The following is a 6,379-nucleotide window of genomic DNA, read 5'->3' on the forward strand; positions in this document are numbered from 1 at the left end:
GGGACATAGCCAATGCTCATTGGGTACTTCACAGGTGAAGCTCTCTGAAGCGTGTTTCTCTTGACTGCCTTTGTACTGAAGGAATGGAAGTTCAGAAAGGCTCAGTAACTCACCCAAGATCACACAGCTAGCAAAGAGGGAAGCTGGAGTTTAAAATCAGATCTTTCCAACTCCACATCCCATCCTTGGCCCATCCTGCCATGACTGAAGCACGGTGGTTCTGATTTTGAGACACTCCAGTTCCAGGAAGGAAACATGACACAGTGCAGTGATATAGAAAGAGAGGGACAGGAACCCTGGCAGGAAGCCCTGACACCGACGTGGAGGTGCGAGAGGGAGGTTTCTCAGAGGAGCTGGCCCTGTAGCTGGCTCGGGTGGATGAGTGTCTGACCAGAGGGCATTCTTGGGAGAGGGAGGACATGCCCAAGGGCATGGAGGTGGGGATGGATGGGGAAGAGTGAGTGGGCGGGGGACCAGCACAATGAGTCGAGGGCTGCAGTGGGCCCAGATGGTGACTGGAGTCCCCTGAGAAGAGCCCGTGAGGCTTCCCGCTGAGCCCTAGGGCCGGGCTGACCACACGCGGTCCCCGGTGGGACCGCAGACCCTCCCCTGCTCATCCCCCGGCTCGGGCACCGCTTGCCCATGAAACTCGCGTCTTCTCCCGTGAGAACTGTTTGCTCAGAAATGTGGACTCTGGACCTGCCACCGCGACGCCACACCTCGTCACCGGGTCCACGGGGTCGGCCGTCAGGAGGCACGAGCAGCAGCCCCGGACTTTGTAACGTGGGGAAATTTGCATTCCGGTTCCTCATCTAGTTCCCCTTTTGGATCCTCCGTGTCACACTGGGACACCTGGGACACAGGCAGCGTGTTATGAGCTTTTCTCAGGTTTACTTCCTGGACTTTCAAATTCAGCACTTCACATAGACGCGGGGTTCTCTCCAAGTGTAGACTTAGCGATTGGTTTTCCTTGGTTTGCACACGTAGGTGTCCTTCCACGGTTCAGCTGCTTTGGTCTGTGATGGAATCATCGTGAGGCTTTGCGCTTTGGATGATTTTCTATTGCGTGGGATCATTGGGGATCAATCTCTTCCTTCTGAAGGCTGCGCCATGCTTTGCTCTCAAAGCACCTTTCACTCACCAGCTTCAGTGGCCAACTGAAACAAAGACTGGTATTCCTTTTGTGACCAAGAGTTGGAGCAATAGTGTGCTGTTGCTGGTATGGAGTTTTGCTGCTGTTTCATGGAGTTGGAAGTGTGCCTTCCTAACATTGGCCAAGCCGTTAGGTGTGAGGACCTTAGTTTAACTCTTATTCCACGTTCATGATGGAAGTTCAGCATTTTCTGTACTGGTTATTTCCCATCTGAATTCTGCTTTTTGCACATTTTACTTTGCTTACTGATCTACAGGAATTTAAATTCTTTTCTTTCCCTTCTGTGACGCCACAGTCACACATGAGAAGATAAGGAAAGATCTTTCTTCAAAGGTACATAACTGAAGAAATAGGTGCAAGAACAGTGGAGAAATATACAGAATAATAACTTACAGCTTATTTCCATTTCTGAAGCACCTATGGAGTAGTGATTCTTGATTTTTTTCTGAGATTATACATAATTTTGAGATAAGGGTTCTTAGTTCCCAAATGAGCCTGACCTATTGCATAAAATTTAAACGACTCCTTTGGTTTTTTGGGTTTGACTTATTTTGCTTACCATGATATTAGCGCCATCCATTTACCAGCAAATGTCATCATTTTATTCTTCTTTATGGCTGAGTAATATTCCACTGTGTATATATACCACATTTTCTTTATCCATTCATCTATTGAAGGGCATGTAGGTTGGTCCCATACTTTAGCTATTGTGAGTTGAGCTGCTATTAACAATGAAGTGGTTATGTCACTGTAGTATAAACTGAGGAGTGAGATAGCTGGGTCAAATGGTGGTTCCATTCCAAGTTTTCTGAGGAATCTCCATACTGCTTTCTATAATGGTTGCACCAATTTGCAGTCCCACCAGCAATGTACAAGTGTGCCTTTTTCCCCCACATCCCCGCTAACATTTATTTATTATCATTGCTATTCTGAGGTAAGATGAAATCTTAGAGTAATACTGATTTGCATTTCTCTAATTGCTAGAGATGTTGAACATTTTTTTTTCATGTTTGTTGATTGATTGTATGTCTTCTGTGAAGTGTCTGTTCAATTCCTTAGCCCATTTATTGATTGGGTTTTTTTTTTTTTTGTGTTAAATGTTTTATATATCATATACTAATTCAAATTAAGGTGGGGCTAGCGGAGAATATAGTCAGTTTAGATTAGGTAGAGGGGAGTCAAGGGAGGGGAGGGGGCACGGGGGTAGGAAGGATAGCAGAATGAATCAGACATTATTATCCTATGTACATGTATGATTACGTGATGGTTGTGACTTTACATCATGTGCAACCAGAAGAATGAGAAGTTATACCCCATTTATATATGATGTGTCAACGTGCATTCTACTGTCTTACATAACTAATCAGAATAAGTAAAAAGCAAATGTTGTACTCTTACAAACAGCAAAAAAAAATTATATGACTTCTGAGTCATTTCCACAAACACCTCTCAGGTTAAGAACCATGTATAGTAATTGCTGCAACCAGAATTCTTGTTTAATTGTTGCTTTGTTTCCTTAACAAAGAGCTACATTGCTATACTAGAAGGTCAAGTTTATTAATAATTTAATATGAAATTTAATTTACTTCATTTGCTTTTTCTCTTTTCTTTACAAGTTTCAGGGGGAATTTCTTCTACACACGCAGACATTCACAATTCAAGCAGAAAATGATCCCTTGGGGACTTCAGAGTTATTAGATTCAGAAATTAAAATATTTTTTGGAAACATTTAAGCTAAAAATTGAATAAAAACAGGAGCAAAGAGATAAGAAAAACAAATGATCTGGTAGATTTGAAAAATAATTAAATTGAGTTGAAAGAAAAACTCAAATAAATGGGTTTAAACAGCACCATGAATAAAGTTGAACCATTGTACTTGAAGAATAAAAGTTACACAGAATACATAATAATAAAGCAAGGTAATTCAGTGTATAACAGATATGTCATGAGCCTGAGGGTCGGAGGAGAAGCCCCAACACCTCTAACCACAACTCTTTAAAGCAAAAATAGAACAAGGAGAAAAACGACATTGAAGAGTTAATGTCTGAGAATATTTTAGAACTTGCAAATAAATGACTCCACAGATTCTGCAAACAGAGATTCTACAAAAAAGAACAAATAAAACAGAATTCATAGATGCATCATAGAGAGTGGCGTAAAACCCAAAGCTAAAGAGATTAGTTGGCAATCAGACTATCAGCCGACTTTTCAGCCACACAGAAACTAGGAGACAGTTGAATGACATCCTAGAAATGCTGAGGAAAAATTTAATTGTTAACAAAGCTGTGACAAGATTGTGTACCTGCCAAAATGATCTTTGAAGAAGTACACAATAAAGACATTTCTGGATGTGCTTACCTCCTAAAAAATAATACCTAAAGGATGTTTCAAGATGACCCCCAAAGGGGAGGTGTATTAGTTTCCTATTAGCTACTGTAACAAATTACCACAGACTTAGTGGCTTAAAACAATACAAAGTTATCTTCTAGTTCTGCAGGTGTGACATGAGCCTCATTGGGTTAGAGCTAAGGTGTCACAGGGCTGGTGGAAGCTCTGAGAGTCTGCTTGAGACCACCCAGTTCCTTGGCTTGTGGCCCCTTCCTCCATCTTAAAAGCCAGCCATGGTCATTGAATCCCTTTGGTCACTCTGAGCTCTTCTCCTACCTCACTCTTCCACTTTTATAGACTCAGAGAATTCAATCTGGCTCATCTAGGCCATCAGAATAACCTCCCCATTTCAAGGTCACCTGATTAGAAGCCTTAGTTCCACTTATAATCTTAATTCCCCCTCTACCGTGTGACATAACCTAGTCACGGCCCCCAGGGGAGAGGATGTGGCTCTAGGAGGTGTGGGAGGCGTTTTTCTGCTTCCTGCAGGAGATCTGGGAAGTGGGAGAGAAGGGGCGCCCATGTCAAAACCAAGTGGGAAACTCTGAACAAAGCTTGTCTTGTTTGGAAAAAAATGTCCAAAAATTTAGAACAAGAATAGAATTAAAATGCCATTCAAATGCCATTCAACAGTAATGTCTAGGTTGAGAAGGAGATGATCGGAGTTAAAAACACTCTTAACCATGTACCGGGAGAAGGAAAATCAGACATTTGTAAACCTCAGACTCTCAAAATTCAAATATTTATGGCAAAATTTCACAGTAATTATTTTTTCTATACAAAGAATATATAAACCAATGTGGAAGGGGATGGGGTAGAAATAAGATAATAGTAAGTGCCACATGCCAGGGGTGTGCTGTGGCTGCACCAGCTCAGCTCCTCTCTGTTCAGTTCTTCCTCCTCCACACCCACACAGGTTGGAACCTGCCGTGTCTCCCCCAGGAAGGCCATGCGTGCTGATCTCTGTTGCATGCTGATCCCCACTGCATGCTGATCTCCACTGCATGCTGATCCCCACTGCACACTGATCCCCACTGCATGCTGATCTCTACTGCACGCTGATCCCCACTGCATGCTGATCTCCACTGCATGCTGGTCCCCACTGCATGCTGATCTCCGTTGCACGCAGATCTCCACTGCATGCTGATCCCCACTGCACACTGATTCCCACTGTATGCTGATCTCCACTGCATGCTGATCCCACTGCATGCTGATCTCCACTGCATGCTGATCTCCACTGCATGCTGATCCCCACTGCATGCTGATCTCTGTGGCATGCTGATCTCCACTGCATGCTGGGCTCCGCACACATTCTGTCTGGGCCCCCTTTCCAGAGTGGCAGAGAGGCTGGTCTAGGTTAGCTATGCACCCTGTGTTTTTGCAAGAAAGGAAGACAGGCCTTCCTGAGATCTAGGTCCACGACCTTGGCCTCTGGCCCTGGGTCTGAAGCAACCTCCAGCGGTGGATTATTCTGTCCCTGGGCACAGCCTCCTCTCCCTGGTGATGCAACTCTGTTACAGACCACAGGTTGGTCACTCGTTCCTGTACTGAGCACACAGAGGCGCGTCCCTGGGTCTTTCTGATGCACTGCAAGATCCCACGGTCTAAATCCTTCTACTTTCCCTGTGAAAGCCCCTGGCCTCAGAGAGGGAACTAGTTCAGGTGACCCTGGTAGCTTTGAGGCAGAGCTTCCCAAGGCCCAGCCACCATGTTATATGGAGCAACCAGCAGAGAGGCACTTTGGTTCTGGTTGGTGTAGGGACAGAGGGTCCTATAATTACCAGTAGCCCCCAACTCCTCCCCCCACAAGAGGATACAATGGAGGAAATGCAACCTCCAGCCAGGCTGGACATCTGGCCTGCCCCCCCACTGGACATCTGGCTCTGCCCCAAGCCCAAGGCTCTCGTGGTGAAGGGGTCTGGGGACCAGGTGCCCCCTCTTGCCCTTTGTGCTGAGTGCTACACTTCAGATCTGAAGGCTTCCTAAATTGCCAGTCGCCTGGCCTCACTACCCTGGAGTCCTTCTTCCTCCCTCCCCCCATCCTCCTCCCCTGAGCCATTTCCAAGCCTGAGCTCCCTCGGAGCCCTGTGCTCCCTTCACCCTCTTGTGTATTATCCTGCAATGGCTGGCAGTTTTCTGGGGTGCAAAGGGTCTGGATTCCATGAAGAGACGCGCTGCCTCCTTAGAATCTAACACAGCACCTGGCACAGGAGCTTGGGAGCAAATGTCACAGAGCAGATGCCCGAGAGGAGCTCACGGGTCTCTTGTTGTCTCCATCATTTGTTGTTACAGGGGACAAAACCCCACCTTGAACTAGCCCACAGCTCTGCCGTTTCCTTGGCCACTGGGAGAGGAAGAGGAGCTGCCCCTTGGGTTTCAGCCTGAAGGATATCAGCAGGATTCCAACTGGGGATCAGGTCCGTGTCCTATGTGTGTGGCCAAGGATGGGAAGATGGCTGAGTGGGCAGCACTGGTGGCAAGAGCCAAGACAGGGAAGGGCGAGAGGGGAGGTGACCATGGTGTGACCATACATGGAGTGCTGTCTAAACTAAGAATGAGGAGTCCTGCTGCTGTTGAGATACAGACAGACCTGGGGGACATGGTGTGACGTGGAAGGATCCAGACACCGAGAGGCAATGCAGTGCCTCTCACCCACACACGGATCTGGAATAGTCCGACTCTGGAAGAGAGACCCGCGGTTGCCAGGGCTGGGAGAAGGGGCGCGGGGAAGGTGGGGGGGAAGAGCCGCCAAGTTTCAGGTGTGAGAGGTGGATGGGTTCTGGAGCCTCTGCAGAAGAGGATGACACCAGTGTGGAAACAAACCCGGATCGGTCCTGC

The sequence above is a fragment of the Marmota marmota genome, unplaced genomic scaffold (assembly GCF_001458135.2).
Source record: "Marmota marmota marmota unplaced genomic scaffold, marMar, whole genome shotgun sequence".
Lineage (NCBI taxonomy): Eukaryota > Metazoa > Chordata > Mammalia > Rodentia > Sciuridae > Marmota > Marmota marmota.